Source organism: Kogia breviceps, chromosome 6, assembly GCF_026419965.1.
Source record: "Kogia breviceps isolate mKogBre1 chromosome 6, mKogBre1 haplotype 1, whole genome shotgun sequence".
Classification (NCBI taxonomy): Eukaryota; Metazoa; Chordata; class Mammalia; order Artiodactyla; family Physeteridae; genus Kogia; species Kogia breviceps.
Genome location: NC_081315.1, coordinates 115,599,206 through 115,619,403, shown reverse-complemented (window position 1 = coordinate 115,619,403; position 20,198 = coordinate 115,599,206). Strand labels below are relative to the sequence as shown.

The 20,198-nt window shown below is 39.5% G+C and overlaps 1 pseudogene; it reads right to left on the bottom strand.

The window, feature by feature from the left end:
* Nucleotides 1–599: 599 nt before the first annotated feature.
* Nucleotides 600–919, bottom strand: LOC131758426 (HIG1 domain family member 2A pseudogene; annotated as a pseudogene).
* Nucleotides 920–20,198: the final 19,279 nt, after the last annotated feature.

Below are 20,198 nucleotides of genomic sequence, written 5' to 3'. Positions count from 1 at the left end.
AGAAAAGTGTAAGAACCACTGATATACAGCATTTGAAGCAAAAGCAATAGTTAGACACTATTATAATTTTTAAATGTTATTTTGGTATACTATGGTTTTCTTTCTTTCTTTTTTTTTTTTTACAAGTGGATCAGAGTTTAGTAAGTAGGGAGTGGAAAAGGTGCAACACAACTAGAAGTATGCAACACTCAAACTGAACCGGGGCTTCCCTGGTGGCGCAGTGGTTGAGAATCCGCCTGCCGATGCAGGGGATACGGGTTCGTGCCCCGGTCCGGGAAGATCCCACATGCCGCGGAGCAGCTGGGCCCGTGAGCCATGGCCGCTGAGCCTGAGCATCCGGAGCCTGTGCCCCGCAACGGGAGAGGCCACAACAGTGAGAGGCCCGCATACCACAAAAAAAAAAAAAAAAAAAAAAAAAAAACTGAACCGAACCTGAGATTCCTGAAAAAAATCTGTCGGTTACACAGTTGGCTACTTCTGACACCACTGATACAGGGGCTTGTCAGGGGAGATGAGGGAATAATGCCAGTGGCAGGACCGGTGGTTGCTCCTGGATCTGGGAACGATCTCCGCGGAGCTTTCAAGGCCAGGCCACCGACTCAGGGTTGAGATTTCAGAGTGGATGCAGCCAGACCCGCCAAGATGGCTACGACCATGAAGCCCTGGGGGCGATTTAGGTGGGCATCATGAGCTGGGAGCGCTGGTTCTGACCCCGGTGGAAGCAGAAGAGGCCGTAGGTAAGGGCGGCCACTGTGCCCAGGCAGCCTATGGGTACCATTGGGTTCTCACGGGTCTTGTGAAGAAACTTTTCCTTGAAGGTTTCCGAAGTGCTGTGTACACTGGGGCTAAAGCTCTCAACGACTGGGGGCTGCGATGGTTCAAAGGGTGCCTCCAGAGTGACAGGGCCTGGAGTCTCCATGTTTCAGGCTACAGCAGTAGGAGAAAATCAGGACGCTAATACGGTTTTTTTTTTTTTTTTTACACATTTTTTTCAGTAAATTTTAGATTGTGATTTTGTTTCCAGTTCGTTGTGTGTCCTTTTTTTTTTAGTTGTGATTTTTTCATGTATACTAGTAAAAGAGGATTTGTTTTCTACTTGAAATTTTGCATCTCAATAAAATTAATGCACAAAATTTGTGGGAGACACAGAACTTGCATAGACTAAATGATCTCCTCCAAAGTATTTTTTACCTCCAAAGGGAAAGATAGTAACTTCAAGGTGGAGAAACCCAGCAGACACCGCTTACCCAATTGATCAAGATTAACATCACCAGTAATGAAACATTATTACACTGTTAATCCTTTGATAAGATTCCTGGAGAAGGCAATAACATAGTTTCTGTGATATTCTTGCCAAAAATACAGAACCTTATTCCAATCAAGAGAAAAAAATCAGAGGAACCCAAACTGAGAGACATTCTACCAAATAACTGGCCAGTAATCTTCAAAAATGTCAACATCATGAGAGACATGGAAAACTCAGGAGCTATTATTATGAATCAGAGGAGACTGGGAGATGTAACAACTAAATGCAAGGTGGAATCCTGGTAGGATACTGGAACAGGAAAAAATGTTAGTGAAAAAAACTGGTGATATTTTAATAAGGTCTATAATTTAGTCAACAAACCTGTACCAAGGTTGATTTATTAGCTTTGGTGATTGTACTATGGTTATGTAAGATGTTAACAAAAGGGCAACTGAGTAAGGAAAGGGTATACAGGAACTCTCTGTAAGCCTGAATTACTACGTCTTCTATAAGTCTAAATTGAGTTCAAAAGTAAAAAGAAAAAGAGAGAGAAAGAGAGAGAGAGAGACAATGGATCCTCAATGACATCCTCTTAACATTTGGGTCCAGCTCTGCCCTAAGTCTGAGAACTTTCTCCTAACATTGTAGTTAGGTGAGATAATACACGCCCCTTTATCTTAAAAAGGTGTAAGCAAAATAAAACTTTCTATCTTAACTTTGTTACTCTGGACAACTTGAGCCCAAGAATATATAATGTCCTGAAAAAATGTTGCTTTAATCTTTCCTCCTTTTTTGATTTTGTTGGGTTTTGATACCGGCTTCCTGACTCTAGAGTGCTTTATTCTTTTTTTTTTTTTTTTTTTTTTTTTTTTTTTTTTTTTTTTTTTTGCGGTATGCGGGCCTCTCACTGTTGTGGCCTCTCCCGTTGCGGAGCACAGGCTCCAGACACTTAGGCCTAGCGGCCATGGCTCACGGGCTTAGTTGCTCCGCGGCATGTGGGATCTTCCCGGACCAGGGCACGAACCCGTGTCTCCTGCATCGGCAGGCAGATTCTCAACCACTGCGCCACCAGGGAAGCCCCTAGAGTGCTTTATTCTTGACCTTGAGCACAGATCATATCTTTGTGTGACTTCTAGACATGGGTCACTGACATAAAGTGCCTGGCTATTTCTTTTCATAACTTCCATAATTATTAGAATATCAATTATGACTCTTTGGTATTAAATATGAATACATTGCCTTTTTTCTTTCTCATAAGTTTTGTAGACCTCTTCTTAGTGGTAATACTATATTATTTACTACCAGATATCTAATAACTATCTGTGCAGGAGAATGTATAGCTGTCTTACACTGTGTTCCTCTATCTTTCATTGATTTAAATACTTGAGTTACTACTATGTGTCATAAAGTATTTTCCAGCAGAGAATAATACAGGTGGATTCTCACCATCCTATCTGTATTCCTACCCACAGGGAGGAGGAAAGAGGGAATGCAGGATAATTGGCTTTGCCTTTTAGGAATCACTTGGAGGTTGCATCCACATCAGTTCTGTTGACTTCTGTTAGCCCAGACATCGTCACACAGACTCACCTCCTTTGTGCCAAAAGGAAGCAGAGAGATCAATTCTCCTGCTGAGCAACCTTGTACTCCCTAAAACTTGTGATGGTGGGGACTATTATTTTAAAGAAGATGGAGAGAATGGGAAAATCTCTGCCATAGTGGATTTTAAATGCGGGAGTCATATATTCAGATCTATGTCTTTAAAAGTTCACTTTAATAGCTTTGTGAACAACAGAGCTTAGTGGAGGCAAAAGTGGAATTGAGGAGACGAGTTAGGAGGCTACTTGCAGTTCAGATGGCAGGTGACGGTGGCTACTCGGTGTTGGCAGGGTAAGCGTTCAGTTTTTAACCACTAACTCTGTGAATTTTCACTTGGATAATGAAATCATTGTAAAACTTAGAGCATTTATTATAATTATGATCATCTTCACATAATTATTTTCTCCACCTGAAGGTTGATCACATTATTATATACAATAATTTTACAAGTAAATATAATAAATAAATGCTTTATTTTGGCCACCAAGCTAATGGTTCTTATTTACTCTACAACATGACATTAGCTGGGAGATGAGTTAGGAATTTTTTGTGGTAGTGCAAGTCAGAGATAATAGTGGCTTAGACTAGGCTTGAAGCCAGGCAGATGGAGAAAAGAGGAAAATTTCAAAAGAACTGGCAAGTAGAATGTGAGAGAAGGAAGAGAAAGAGAAATTAACAACAGCTCATAGGTGTTCTGCCTTGATCAAATTGGTGAACATTGCTGCCATTTACTGAGCTGGAGAAGTTTGTAAAGAAGTGAGTTGCCAGGGGCCAATGAGAGTCAAGATTTCTTTTTCATTTATGTTAGGTTTGAGATCCAAATGGAAAACAAAATGGATGTCTAATAGGTGATTAAATATAGATGCCTGGGATTTAGGTGTCAGGTCTGGGGAAAGATAATCTATAAACTGACTGGGAGTTTCTGCTGCAAAGACCTCCTGGGAGGTCCCTCATTCCAAGGATGAAATGAGGCAGATAAACCTAGGAGAAAAGTGGGAAGTTCCAGGGGGTCTGTTCTGCATAGATAAGAATGATGAAGAGTCTGAGAATGAGTAGGCTTAGTTATCTGCTTAACTAAAGACCCTAGTCTTAGTAGCATTCACAGTGGAGAGGTGTTTATTCTCCACAAAATACTTTGATTTTTATCGCGACTTTACATAGTTGAGTGGATATTGGTAAGAGTAGATAGGGATGCACTTCCTTCTTTTCAGAAAGGGCTTCAAAGAATGCACCGTTCAGAAGCCTCCAATCTATGTCATTTGTGTAGTTTCTTTTGGCCAATGGTGTCTTTCTTCTGAATTTCCAGACATACTTCCTGAGACCTAGTATACATTCAAAGTCAGCTGGTATTGTCATCAGGATAGCTTTAGTAGAACCTGGTAAACATAATATCATAATGGTTGGAGGCTTCACTTGTGCCTCCTTGAACTTGACACTAGGTCCAAAGACTTTAAGGGAAAAGTCTGAGCTCTTGAAAGCTGACCTCTCATCAGGCAATGACCACTCCAGTTAGTCAATGCCCAGGAGGAATTTGGGAATGATGAAGTGTTACTTTGCAATGTTTGCCACTTGGAACATTTTATTTGGTCTCCTGTAGTCTATTCTTCCGTCTCTTTCCCTTCTCACTCCTTTTCTATCCACTTGTATCACTTTTTAACAGTTCATCTCAAAGGGAAATTAAGAATTGGTTGGTCTCCCTGTTGTTTTTTAACACCTTTGACTAAAAGTAGATTTGTGACTGTAATCACTTCCAGAAAGGACTTGCACTGGGTGCCAGTAATTGACTCTTGCTTCCAAGTATGCAAGTGTGTAAGGGCATGGGGGTGGGAGAATGAAGCGGGGTTTTGTTTGGTTTTGGTTTTTCCTGCTGCCAAGACTGTGCTAATTGCCTGTGCCCCTGGTCTTTATTTGGGGGCACCGAATCTATCTGATTAAACATTTTAATAATGCCCAAAGCTTTTTATCACAGGTTCTCTCTCCCACTTGCTCCTAAAGTTCCATGTCATTTACTTAGAAATCCATCATCCATCTATTTATTTTTTGTTCAGTCATTCATCACTTATTCATTGGGTACATATGTCTGCTCTGTACTGTACTGAGAATTGTAAGAACTTTAAGAGATGGTTTTATAGTCATTGCTTCTGTAATGTTTATGGTTTTTAGGGTGATATAACTTCCATGTATTAACCATCTAAAATATAATTCTAAGGCAATATTTGATTAGGTTAGGGGTGGGCTGGGTGTCTCAAGTTATGAATTCAGAATAACGTCATTCAGATTCAGAATAATGGAAAGCCTGTGGTGGGAGTGGGGTTAGTCACCAGTAGCTTTTCAGAAGAGAAAATCTTGTTGTGGCCTTGAAGGAAGCTTAGGGTTTGGGTATGTTATTCAGTGTGTATGTCCCAAACCTTCACCAAACTCCAGTTCCTATTTACCGTGAGAGTGAGAAAAGTTCTGCAAGTTATAGGTGATAGCCTGATCCTTATTATTATGTTAAAAGTTATTCATGAATTTCTGCAGTGTGTTTTGCTTATTATATTCAAGTCTTTTCTCCCCATACTAAACATCTTGATGGCAAGGTCTGTATTTGTCTAATCTTAGTATCCCCTTGTCTAGTGGCACGATACTGTGCAGGTAGTAGACACTCATTAAAGTGTCTAGGAGGGAGGTAGACCATAGTGTTGAAGGGCATAAACTTTGGAGCTGGATACTTGGGTTCAAATCCAAGTGGTGCTCACTTCTTCCTAGCAGTGCACATGGACAGATTACTTAGACCTTCTGTGTCTCAGTTTCTTCTTCTTAACCGGAGTATAATAACACTACCTGCTTCATAGCATTGTTAGAAGGATTAAATAAGGTAATGTATATAAAATGCTTAGAAAATTGCCTGGATATTATTATACTCATCATTATCACCATCATCAAATGTTTATGGGAATAAAATAGAAGCAAAGGAAAGAGGACATAGATGGGTAGTTTAGGTAAGGTAGGGATAACAGATGAAATATTGTAAGTGCTAGGCTGAGTAGTTTAGTAGATGGAGGAAATCAACATTCACTGGGTGAGGTGGCTTTAGCCTCAGGTCTAGGGGCCGAATCATTCAGAATTAGAGTCTCGGGGCCACATCTTGGTCAGGTAATGGCAGAGGAGGAGGCTGTAGTTAAATATGGCCAAGAGGGCAGATAGCCAGCCATGAAAAGCCTTTACATATTTGCTGTACTTAGGGCTTTTATATCAAAAGAAATGTTTATGCCCCCGTGTATTCAACCAATCTTAATGGAGGTATTTTGCTAAGTAGGGTTATAAAATTAAATAGCTTAGTCGTTTTATTTGACCTGATGGGATTTATGGTTTTGCCTGTGGCCAGATTTTAAACAACTTCAATGAAGTGGGATGTATGTGAGGATGGGGAAGCACAGAGGACTGTGGGAAGCGTCTCCCAATCTGTTTTCTCTTCCTGCCCAGTCCGTGCTGCCGACTGATGCTCTTGGGAGCCTTCAGAATCTGGCTCACATCCTATCTTCCACCAGAAGTCATTGTTGACAGGATCATTAATTTTCTTTTCTCTTGTCCTTAATTCTATCATTCTACAAAAATGCACTGACATTCTAAGTTTTCATATTATTTCTGACTTTGTACAGCTTTCACTCAAGAAGATATAGGAACAGAGTTCTGGAATGCTATGTTTACTTCTATTTCCCTGTGTCCTTTTCTGAAAATCCTTCTGGAATTAGGAATTGATTCTTCAAAAACATACTCATTTTTATCTTCTCCCAGAGATCTTTTGAAGTCGCAGGTGTTTCTCTGAGTTAGCATTCAGTCATCACTTTCCACCCCGTTTTTAGTAGAGTCTTCCCTGTATCCTTGCTCTTTTAATGCATTTTTTAAAACTTAAAACAATTTTTTAAATTTATTTTACTTTTGGCTGCATTGGGTCTTTGTTGCTGTGCGCAGACTTTCTCTAGCTGCGGCGAGCGGGGGCTGCTCTTGGTTGCGTTGCGCAGGCTTCTCATTGCGGTGGCTTCTCTTGTTGTGGAGCACGGGCTCTAGGCATGCGGGCTTCAGTAGCTGTGGCACACGGGCTCAGTAGTTGTGGCTCGCGGGCTCTAGAGTTCAGGCTCAGTAGTTGTGGTGCACGGGCTTAGTTGCTCCATGGCATGTGAGATCTTCCCAGACCAGGGCTCGAACCTGTGTCCCCTGCATTGACAGGTGGATTCTTAACCACTGTGCCACCAAGGAAGTCCTCTTTTAATGCATTTTATCTTCCTTTTATCTGGGAGAGCCGAATCCTTGATGAAAGTTGGGGGGTCGGCTATCCTGGCACTTTGAAGAAGTAACCAGTTCTGGGTCTCATTTGCAGTTAGTTCACTTTTTGGTGATGAGTGCATATGTTTTGTTCAAAGCAGGGCCAAGAAGGTAAAGGTACATTTTTGCTGAACTACTGAAAGTCTCATTTATAATAGAAGCAAGAGAAATAAAAGTCCAGTTCTTATTACTAAAAGAATGAATAAGCTTACTAAACGTTGTTAATAAAATCGAAGCCTTAAACAATAGTCTCTTTATCTCCTTAAACTTGATGTGGTGTGAGATTAGAGTCATAGAGCAACATATCCAAATTAACAACTGTAAACCTTCCAGATGCATGCTCAAAGTGGTCAGCTGCAAGAGAACTGATTTTTACAACATGGTGAAACAGGCAATTATCTGTTGTCTCTTATACTAAGACTAATTTTTGCACTGACTCATTTTAGAACCCCTCTCTCTCTGGAGAATATCTTCTGCACAAACTGTAAGGTCCAAGATAGTGATGATCTGCTAAACGTATGCAGAACAAATGGTTGAAGAAACTGGCTGCCCATTTGATTGTTACATTACTCATTTCTGTCATTTTGTTGCCCATGCAAACACAAGGCTATATAAAGCCAGTCTTTGGGTCATTCCCTGTGTTGATTCATGGAGGCCCCTTGGCATGGCTGCCTGTGGAGGAGTACAGGGACCAGCATCCTCAGACAATGTTGACTAAATTTCTGGCAGAGTGCTTTTAAGGAGTAAGAAAAAAGTACTATGATGTCATTCAGGTAATGTCCAAGTTACATTTTCAGTCTACCTAAGGTAGTTATTTGGGAGCTCTTGGGAATGAACTGCAATCAAAGTTCTAGAAGATTCAGTCTACGTTCTTTGCCAGCCTAGTGTTGGAAAGTCTTGCCCTGGACAGATATGTAGGAAGCAAAGAGAAGCTGAGGAGTACAAAAAGTAAATACTAGAGATGAAGGTGACCTTGTTGACCTCAAATGTTGTTCCCTCTGGCATCTCATATTGTCACCAGTGACCAAAATTTGCAGTTTGAATTGTTTTAATCCCTTAGTGAGGTAAATCACAAATGTTTGCATACAGATATTTCTTAATCCATCTCTTATGCCATAGATCCAGAAAAGAAAAGAAAAAAAAAAACCAAAAGCCACAATAGTATAGAAATTGAGTTTTCAGTCCTTCAGTTGACTGAGTTTTGGAATAAGTCATATTCAATTAGTGCATCCGTGCATTAAGTAGTTCTAATAATATCAGGATCAAAGCCAGGAGAGTTGAAAAGGTCACACTAAGAACCTGTGGTGTCTACCACAGCATTTTCCTGTTTACATTCAGTTGAATTTTAAGTGGGTTCATAATGAATGGGTAAAACCACTATACTGTTTCTGCCACTTGGTTTTAATTAGTGACTGAGAATAAAAAGGGTCCTGGTTTAATTTAGCAATATAAGGGTTAGTTTGAAGCTTGAGAAGAAATGAAGCAATATACTGTGTAAGGTTTTATTTTATTTTGGGCTACTTTTCTCTCATTTCTTCGAATTTTTATGCAGTAGTTTTGTGCCATGGACTGTGCTGGGGACATAACATCCCTGTCCTTGAGGACCTTACGTTGTATGAGATCACTTTATGGTTCAGACTTAAATAAGAAATCTTTCAGAAAAGAAAACTCTCCAGGAAAAATCCTGATACTAATAGTAAAACAAATGAGAAAGCATATTAGATTTAACATGCTCTATTCACTTTATCCATTTCTACAACTGACCATATTTCCAGCCAAAATGGTTTTCCACTCTCATTGAAAATATTGGTTACTACAAGTATTCTGTTAAGATATTATTCAGTATAAAAAATACCAAACTCTTTAGTCATTAAAGCAGATAATTTTTATATAATGTGTGCAAGGAAGAGCATATAGAAAAACAATACCTGTGACTTTTTAGTTAAGTGGCAAGGAGAGCCTGAAGATAGCAAGGATTCTGAGTGAGGCTTTGCAGGGAACTCAGGTATTTAAATAAAAAGAGCCTTTAAAAATTTTGGCCAAATGGCTCTACCATCCTTGTTTCTCCCTTTCCTCCTTCACTCTTTCCTTTTATCTGGAAGATGTTAGTACAGAATAAATGCATTGGTGAAATGGCTTTGCTTTTTATGGTTTCCTAAGGCTATGACTATTTTACAGACATTCGTTCCACTGGAAGTCCCAGGTTTCCTGTTTTTATTATCCACACTTCACACGGTGGTTTAGACCAAATTGGCCATTGCAGAGTTTGGAGAGCAGTCTGCTTTACACAATAAATTGCACTGCTACTTCCCTACCCATCTCTCACAGCCCACGCGCTGGGGCTGATCAGATACACAGTCTCCAACACGGAAGAGCCCATCAGTGTCTCACTTTCTATCTAGTTTTGAAGTTAGCTCCTCCGGAAATAGTTTTACTTCAGTCATGTTCATTTGGCCTAGAGAGTGGATATCAGGAAACAGGTAATTTGGAAGGAGAGATGACTGTGGGAATGTAATTTCCCTTTCAGCAAGAGGCACTCCTTCACAGTTTGGATTGTCCAGCCCCCGACCACAGGTGCCGAAGGCTCAGTAAGGAGTTCACATTGCCTAGTGAAACTGTGACGGGAAGCACACATCTCTTCATGCAACCAAATCATGATGTTAGCCAGACGAAGCCCCTGACGAGCTCTTATAAATAGAATTTCCCTTCTAGAGTGTCAACATACTCAGCAAATACTCTGCTTCACGTGCGTGGCAATTTAGTTAGTCAACAGCAGGAGAAATGATAACACGTACACAGAGGTTCATAATAACCAGTAAAGAGTTAGACACAGCAGATAACCCCAGCGCAGAATAACCAGGCAGAGGAGGAGGGAAGGTGAGAAATGAAAATCCTTGCGATGAGACCATGGCGTAAACTGGGAAGTGAATGGGGAGTGACGGTGTCCCCGTGTCCACCCCGGGCAGGGAAGCTGTGTGCTCCCTTGCCAAGGGTGCAGACTAGGTTAACTGTCCAGAGTTGCAGCTCGTGACCACTCGTCTATCTTCCTAGCAGACAAGAAGTGTCCTGGCCTCAAAACTCCGTGAAACGATTAATGTTGCTTTTTTTTCCTTCTGTTACTGTAACTTGACAATACGTCAGTAACTTGTTTAGTCCACAGATGGTGGAGAATTTGGAAAAACAAAGCTGAAAACAGTTCAGGCACTGTCAATGCAGGTCTTCCAGTCTCCAGACATTTCTGGAACTCCAAGGGCAGTGTTTGCATGTTACATTGACTGCAAACTTAGACGGTCAGGTTATAATATGGGAGGCATTGTTGTCCTCATTTTATAAGCAACAGAGGAGCGATACTTCTGTAGTAGACAGTGTTCTCAAATCTAGGAGGATTTGTGTCCTAACCGCATTGCCTAGTATGATGACTCCAAATATTTGTGATTCTACAAAGCCTTTTTACAGTTTTCATCACCTCCTTGTTTTCCCTGACTGTTTCCTCCCTCTGGTATTATAACCGGGTCGTGATAAGGTACCAGAGAACCACACACAGGAATGAGTAAAGAAAATCCTAATTATTTCAGTATTTTGGAGGAGGATGTGATCTATCTGAACACATTTTGTTTGGGTTGCCTTTCCCAGTCCTCTTTGACCTGTAGCCCCCCAAAATAAGTTCAGTTGAATTTACAATTGTGCCCCTCTGCACCTAAATGGTTTTACTGGCTTGTGTGTGTGTGTGTGCGCGCACGCGCGTGCCTGTGAGCATGGGTGAGGGTTTTGTTCCTGTGATTCATGATGGCTGTGTAGCGTGGTCATTTTATGGAAGTTCTGTGGAAATGCTAGTGTATGCCATCAATTGTGATAAACACAGCTGTTAATCATCAATGCTTCTGTATTGCTTTAAAAAGAAAACAAACTTGAGAACTGTCACTGATTCTAATGATTTACAACACCACGATTCATAGACGTCTGAGACAACTGTTTGCAACACGTTTGGATCGTCTCCATTTATTGTTTTGCTATATATCCATCATAGAATTAAAAAAAAACATTAAATTTATCCACAGGTGTCTGTAATGGTAGGAAAACAATTCAAACCCCTATGAAATGAAGAAGTGAATGAGAGGGTACGAAAGAAAATGTGCTATTTATGCCATCCCCTGAGTAATAAAAGAGTAAGCTGGAAAAGAAAGGGTCAGTGTCTTTTGTGAACATCATCTGGGTTATGAATACGTTCATGGTTGACATTGTTTTCAAGTGCGTATTTGAGAAACTAAGCATCCTTTCCTCTCGTTAGGTCCCTCTGCACTTAGGAACATACATGGCCATGACTGGGGAGTGGAGGGTAAGAAGGTAGCCCCTTGCATCCCTCACATATATTTATTTTCTCCCAAGAGGACAGGACTGGGGGCAAACCCCAAGAAATTCCATGCTTTTGTGAGATATGACTGGTTAGCAGGTGAGGTAGAAGGAGAAGAAAACAGACTTAGTGTTCTTCTGAAGTATAAAAGGACAGAGATGGGATGAACAGAATTCTGAAGAATCAGTAGAAGTGTATAGGTAGAGGAAAATATATCCACACGTTTTTGCTCCTTAAGTCATAGGCCAGAAGATCATGATTCTAAATTTCCAGTCTTAGCTCTTGAATAGCCTTAGTCAACTCTTTGAATGGCCGTGTTTGTACTCCATTTATTCAATATTGATTTATTGAGAAATCTGAGGGAGCTGGTAGTTTGTTTCTTGCTTCCTGTTATGGAAATGACACTTTCTGCTTTGGTAGGGTATTGGGACTGCAGACTGGTGGCAGGTAGAAAAATTGGCAAATATGGACAAGTTAGAATGGTATCATTATAAATAATTGTTAAACTTTTGGTATCCACTGTATCAAATTTCCCAATATAAATTATGTCGATATTTGTCCATATATATTGCTTTATTTTAAACAGCTTGGGCTGATAACATCTAGTTAGTATACACCAGTGTATAAATATTGGTAGTACAAATATTTCAATAATTACAAACAGCTGCTGTTCCAACTCCCTGAGGAGCTCCCTGCTGCAGTTCATGCAGCTCATGCAGCCCCTCCACTTGGACCCCCACCTCTGCTCGATTCAGCCATTGAATAACACCCAGCAGAGCAAGGCCCTCCAGAGACCCTGTTACTCTGTAGGAGCCTTATTTTGTCTGGTTGGTGTCGGTGCCATATAAGTTGTTAAGTATTTTGAATATCACACTTGCACGAAGGAAGAGAGCAACACACACACTTGCATCAATTAGACAAGCGTCTAAGTGTTCAAGATCAGGTTCCTGTGCTCCAAGAGCTTTACTTTGAAGGAACTTACTATATGTATGTGTTTGGTAATCAATAACTCTTACCCAGATTTAAGTGCCCTTTTGATAGTAATGTTCTACCTTAAGTTAGACATTTCTTCATAAAGCAACTCAACGTGTTAGAGTATCAGGTATTTATACATTGTCCATTCAAGGTAGTAACAGCAAGATGTTATTATCCATATTTTGGCAAACTTTTAGGCTTATGTTGGTGAAGTGCGTGCAGGTTTAGAAATTAATCACAGGAGAAGAATGCTAAAATAAATATTCCTCTGGGCATGTAGTACTAATAACAAAACAGAACATTTTGTTCAATCCGTGCACCTCACCTCAATCCATTGGTGCAGTCTGTGCCTCATTAACCTTAAAACACATTGGACTCAGATATGTGCTTTCTATGACTTATGTTAAGGAAGACAAGAGAGTATTTGCAAGTCAGTGTGGATCGTGAAACTGAAATGAATTGGACCTATCTCAAGTCTGTTCTTCAGGCCTTAACATATCATAAAAGCCTAGAGGCAGAAAGAGATGAAGCTATGGGGGCAAATGGAAAGTCAAACGCACAAAGCCAAATAGTTCTAGGGTTCAAGCAGTCTTCCAGAGAACAAATCAAATTTAGCAATTTAGCAATTCACAGCTGCAGAGAATTCTGAATGTAGTTGCAAGTTTTCCAGGGCTCTCTACTTTTCTTTTCTTCTTTTTTTGTTTTTTGGATTTATCATTTTTTCCACCATAGGATTAGTTTCTCAAGCCACAAAACAGTTTTATATTTGAACCCTTATGCTATCTATTTATAATGTTTCAGTGATAAAACATGTTTTACATGAAGTCCTTTTGGTTTTACTAGGGTATAAATTCCTTGAGGATAGGTGTTATTTCTGATCCATTTTTGTTTCTATTATAGACTCTAGCATTATGCCTTCCAATATTGAAGCTGTTGATAAATGTGTTACACTGATATGAGTTTGAGATAATATCAATGAGTTCTTTGAATTCAGCAAGTGTCTGGAGCTCATGGTACAATGTCTGATATAGAGTTAACATTTGCCTTCGTTGTAGCCTCCGTGATGGGCTTTGCTATATGCACGTACAGATGAATCTGGATATTCTGGTATAAGTTTATATATGGGAATGAGAGTTTGTATCATAAATACATATTTAATTAGAATACAAGAATCTTCTATAACCCTAAGGTGATTTGTGTTATTGAAGAATGATTCTATAAACCTTATTCCTCTAAAATATTTGAGTCATCAGAGTACTACTAATAAAAATTCATGACCACTTAATGAAACCAAAATTATTATATCAGCCTATAATAATTTGAAAATAAAAGACATTTCCAAGAAATATTTTAAAATTGTGCATATAATTCCAAAATCCTGAAAAAGAAGATGTAAAGCTGTAGTGAGAGAAGGACAAAAAAATGTGTGTGAGCTTATATTTCAGGGCATCAGCACAATCATGGTAAAAGAAACAGGATTTTAGGTAAAGGGAGAAAGGGAAATGACAGCTGTCTGAGTCATTCTCATTATTAGGGTCTTCTCATCTAATCACCCTGCATTTTACTTTACTTTATCATCCCTAATAACTGTGGTTTCCTGGACGGTTCTTTATTACAGTCTTTGGTTAGACTCATGGGCTAAACTCATGCACAGCTCACACTGGAGCTTTTCAGCTCTGTTTACTCCGGAGGAATCTCTCAGAACTCCTTTCCCTTGGCTCTGTCACAGAACAATATTCCACTGGAAGAAAAGTGTTGGCTGGATCCCTGTTATCAACTAATTCTCTTTCATTTGATGAAATCCTGGATCCCTCTTTCAGAGAAGCAGTCAACAGACCGAAGTTGAAACAGAGTAAAGTTTATGTGAAACTAAAGTGTGTGTGAAGTTACGCTTATTCTGTGGCATCCTGGAAAGTGCCAGTTGCTTTTGGTCACTGCGTGTTTGAAACTTGTTCATCAGAAAGGGAGTGCTTGATGAAGAGAATTAGAACGCTTTGCAGTTTACACAAATTTCTTTCATGTTACATTAGTGAGGCAAGGCTTTGGAAATGAGAAGACATGGGTTCAAGTCAGCAGTAGATGCTCTTGATGCTGTGTGCCGTATCCCCTAGACCCACCTGAGTTCACCTGCAGCTGTGATGGACAGTTTCCAGTATGCTAACTGCTTCTCACCTCCTGTTCTCCACTACTCACCTGAGGATTTTCACTGGAGCCCTGTGAGCTTTCTCTGCTGCCCTGAAGTGCAGGGGAATTAAGGCCCCCACGAACACCCCTCAACCTGTGGAGATGGGGGATGGTGGATAGATGCCCAGTCTTCCAGTTCTATGGTGGGAGTATTCAGAGGCATGTTCTATATGGTTTCTAAGAGGGTACCCAGCAAGACTGAGCCCCAGATGCCTGCAGAAGTAACCCACTTACTCACACAATCTATACTGGACTTTTTCCTTCCTTGTCTTACTTTCCCAGTTCTGTCACTTTTGTTTCTGAGGATCAATTCCCAAAGAAGTTACCTGCACCAAGTCTTGTCTTGGTATCTGATTTGAGAATCCAAAGTAAGATATGGTCCTAACTATTGCAGTTACCTGGTACTGAGACTCCGAGGAGGTTATTTTATTTTGGGGGGTCTAAGTTTTTTGACCTGTCAAATGAGAGGTGGGCTAAATTGAGAATTTCCTTATTTACTTAGCTGCAGAACTCTTTTTTAAAAAAATTAAATTAAATCTTACACAAAATCTTATAAAAATAAAACTGATGAACATGTTTCTTAGGTAATTTAAAGCTTTTTTTGTCTGTTTGGCAGACATTTCCTTGTTTATAGATCACTGAGGTATATTATTGGGTTCTTGCAAATCCTCATAGCACAATATTGAAATAATTGGACTAGAAGATCTTTAAGGCTCATGTAGAGTTTGAAATTCTGGGATTCTAATGGTGGATAAAGGTCGGTAAGGAGCACTCTACTTCAATCCTGAACTCTGAGTTATTTTCCAAAGTCTAAACCCACTCAGAACCAGTTTAGACTCTTTCTTCCCCATACCATTTATCTTCCATCACCAAGTGGTTATATGTGTACTCATACATGTGCCTGTGTATTTATACATTCTAAAGAATGAGTCAGAAATATAATTTCCTAGCTTGTGGCATGCCATAATTTTCCAGGAATTTTCATACAAGGGCTATAAATTCTGATGATATGCTGGATGAACATAAGGGCAAAAAAGTAATCCTCATTAATTTTTCTTTTTACTTCATCATTAGGACTTTCAGACTTTTTAACCTGTTATTTCATTAAAAGAATATATTCAGTAATATTTTTCAGCTTTAACGCAGGTGAAAAATATATATTTCAGGGAGCCTGTGTGCTGTAATTTTTTTTTCTCTCAAATCTTAATTCTTGGCCATTTATATAATTCCCAAAAGCTGTTTTCCTTTCTGCAGCAAGGTATTTTGCCTAGAGTTTCAAAATGAGATTTTTTTTCCTAGAAGTATCCACATGCCTCTTTGTTTCCTCCTTTCCCACACTTTCTGCCTAAGCTGGGGTCTGGGTTTTCATCAGCCTGTCTTCCCCTATTATTTTCCTTAGAATATTTCAGTATGTTCCTTTGTCCTTCCAGGTAAACCACTAAACCTGCAACCACTTGTTTCCTGGGACTGGTTCCAGCGCATCTTTCACCTCGCCAGTCTTTCTAGGGACACTTTCTCCTCATCTCTTAAATCCTGCACTTCTGCTTGACTTGTAGAAATACACAGAAAAAAATCATTTTTGGCATTTTCTTCTAGAGGAATATCTGTTATCTGATTTCCATTGTTCATCAAATCTTTGTCTTTGTGATCTCTTTTTTTTTTTTTTTTGAAGATTAATTGAAAAGAGATCCAATTTACTAAATTTGGAGAAGAGAGGGGGTAACTTCGACCCAAATTTCTGGCAAATATTTGTATCCAGATAACATGTATGCAAGTTCCTTTAGGAAGAATTATTTCTCCCAACCATGATTCTTAGTGATGTTAGTAAGACATTTCTTATTGAAGCTGAAAGAAAGTCAGTAAGAAAGAGAATAATTTATATAACCATCTTAACCCAGCCATGATGTCCCACATTTCCAGAAGAGGTGAGGGTTGTGATTTCCTTTTATAAGTTCTTCATTTACTCAACAGTTTTCTATAATATTTCAAAGCTCTGAAATACAGGACAGTATTATGTCAACACAACATTTTAAAGATTATAGTTTTTTCTCGGTACCCACGGGGGTTTAGTTACAGGGACTGCTTCAGATACCAAAATCCACGTTACCCAAGTTCCTTATATAAAATAGTGTAGTATTTGCATCGAACCTATGCACATCCTCCCATATACTTTAAATCATCTCTAGATTACTTATAATATCTAATGCAGTGTAAATGCTATGTAAATAGTTGCCAGGTTCAAGGCAAATCCGTGTTTTACTTTTTGGAACTTTCTGGAATTTTTTTTCCAAATATTGTTGGTTTGTGAATCCGTGGATGTGAAACCCACAGATGTGGAACCCAGGGATAGGAGAGCCGACTGTATGCCCTTTCCTCTCCTCAGCAGAGTTTTCCTTGAGCCCTTCAGTTTGCATGTGTTGCCTTTAATTTTTGTTTCTGAGCTCTGTCATTTCTTTCATAAGAGGTGTACCCTACCGTATGACTTCATCTAAACGCCTCCCTTACCCAAACCACCCAGGCTGTGGCAAGTGGGTCTCTTGTCTCCCACATCTGACTGTAAGTTCCTTCAAGGCAGAAGCTCATCTCCTAGAGTTAAGCAACTTGTTGGGTACGTGATAGCTCCTTAATATATGCAGGCTGAATAAATCACCAAATTACTGGAACATATGTTTTAGGAATTGCTTTTGGATGAGACTTCATTAAGAATTTTCTGAATGGCTCAAGATTTAGTGATTTGGCTGTTTTTCAGAGGCTCTGACCAGCTTTTCATTATTTCCAGTTCCATGTATGAATTAGGTATCTGAAATTTCTCTCCTACTGTGCTTGGCTTTGATGGCATCCCAAGCTTTGAGCTTACTTGGTCAGATTATAATACTTTATCTCATTCTTCGTCGGGCTCTTCCACCTCAGACACTGATGAGAAAAACAAAATTCCTTTCATTTACGTTTCTCTGTCACGTTTAGCTGTGCTCATATCAAGTGTCATGAAGAGATGAAGAGATGACCGAAGGTTCTGTGATAGATGCCAGGGTGGTGGTATACTTACCACAGACTAGTTTGGGGGCATTCCAGTGAGGGAAACAACTATTTTCTTTCCTGTTTTAGTTCCAACATCCTTTAACAAATTAAGCCGGTGTGTCTCTGCATTGTGTTTTATATTATTTCTGGGCAGGAATCATTACTGACATGTTATTCCTTTCCGTACCAGTGCTCCCAACAGTTGGCCAACGTGTAGCCATAGGTACAGCAGTTGATCAGTTTCACATGTGTTTCCTCATTTTATTTCTTCGTGTTTTCCCTTTTGTGGAATTTCTCTTGGCACATTTCTTTCTAAGTTGATTTTGTTCTTTATTCTTTTATCATGACACCTACCGAAAGACGTTGCCAGATCAAGATCTTAGGATGGTGGATAGTCCCCTGGAGCCTCCTGAGAGGAACCATATTGTTATCATCTGCTTTGGGGCACTAAGAATAGTGAGGCAGCCCCAGAAAAGTTCTTGTAATTGTTTTCTTCCTGTCTCACTAATCATCTCAGCTTGCCTCTGCTGATGACGATAATGTTGGAGAGGACCTTTCCCTTCTTATTAGCTATATTTTTAGGTGGTGGGAGATGACAATAAAAATTATTTGCTGCATGTCAACTCTGTGTCAGGGAATGTTCAATGTGTTTTACATACATCTTTCATTTTATCCTCACAGCAACTGTATGAGTTAAGTATCATTCACTCAGTTTCTCCAGAGACCTCTGCTCTTCTTGTCTGCTTGCGAATCTGGTATTTCCTGCCCATCTCTACCACACGCTGGTGTAATATGTAATGCAATGCAATAATATGTAATATATGTAATCTGTTATTATATAACATACAATTTTTCTGAGCCTTAATACCAGGATAATTTTCTCCTTACTTTTAAAACATTGTGTTGATTATACATCCTATTGATTGACATAGATCAAGAGGAGGATTATAACAACTCTTCATATTATTTCATTTTTCTATTCAGTGGTTTTGGTGCTACCTACAAATCCAAGATGGCAAAGGGAAGAAGAGGTAAAACGGCACGTGGAACTGTCTCTTTTCTGTTTCGCTCCTAAGGATGCCATCCTCTTGTGTTTTATTATTACTCCTGTTTCTTCTCACTCCTCTCACCCTAGCCCTAACCTTCAAGTCCACATGTACCAGGCTTGAGAGATAGACTTCTCTCTACATGTCTTTTAAATACGTGACTTACTATGAATTCTCTTGGCTAGTTGATAAAGAGTCTGAAGAACAGAGCAGTGAAATGACTTGCCAAGTTTATAGAAATACGGGAGCAATGGGGCTTATCCTTCTTGAGGTCTTGTTCAAATCTATGGAATCTTCCCTGAGTCCCCTTCCACTTTTTCTGAAGGCAGAGTTATTCCCGTCTGTCTCTGTTATCTCATGTCACTTTATATATCCCTTAGCACAGCATTTATCTCAGGCTATTGTGACTGCAGATTTATTTCTCTTCCCTATTTGATCGTGAAATCCTTTATAGCAAACACTATGCTATCTATCCATGCATCCCCTGGGCCTAGAACAGACGGCACTTGGCAAGTTGTAGATGTCAGACAAGGGTCCGTTTGGGGAATGACTGCATCCATGCTGTACAGTTGGCTGCTATTTTTATTCTTGCTTCCTGAGATACTGCTTCATATGGATCCTGTTGTTTAGTGGATGCTGATACAGAAGGATAGTCCTATTGACTCAGAAAAATATATGAGGCAATGTGGAGTTCAACCACAGAAGTTTCATCACAAAGCTTCCATTTTCAAGTTAAAAACCCTGAGTCAAAACAGACCTAATCCACTCATGTTATGGAATCTCCTTTGTAAAAACTATGAAATGAATTTAAACACAAAGGTCAGATTTCAAAATGAAAGTTCAGTAATATGGTCAGGGTCTTCCCAAGGCAGCAAGGATTTTGTGTATTCGCACACAAACACATACACACACACACTCACATGTGTGTTTGCTGCTTGAGGTTATTTTTTGTGGTTATGTAAGCTTTAATTTACATATGAAACATTACTTACCAAATTGTTTACATCCGTGGATTTCTGACATCATTTCAGCTTGACCTGTGGTAAATTTCCCCATGTAGGCACAGAAAGAGACATAACTTCTAGCCTAGATTTTAACTCACAAGCAGAAGTAAGTTATTAAAGGAATCAGGAGAGAAGAAAAAGAGAAATAACTATGCTTCTAATAGAAGAAAGAAAGCAAACGTTGATTTAATCAATTGATTCACTTTTAAGTAAGAGAACAGATGTTTTCCGTTAAGTCCCCGGTGAAAATTCAGTAGGCGCCAGTGATACTCTAGGACCAGTGGCTTCTGATAAAATTTGAAATGAAGGTCTGAGCTGTTCTTGCTAAATGGGCTTTTGCATAGCAGGCTTGTCACTATGGTGAGATTTTTCTCTTGAGCTCTCTCTTCTTTATGCGTTCATGAACTCTCTTCCACTGCCCATTCACTTGTGTTCTTTATCCCTTAGAGTAGGAAATGACATTACGTTTG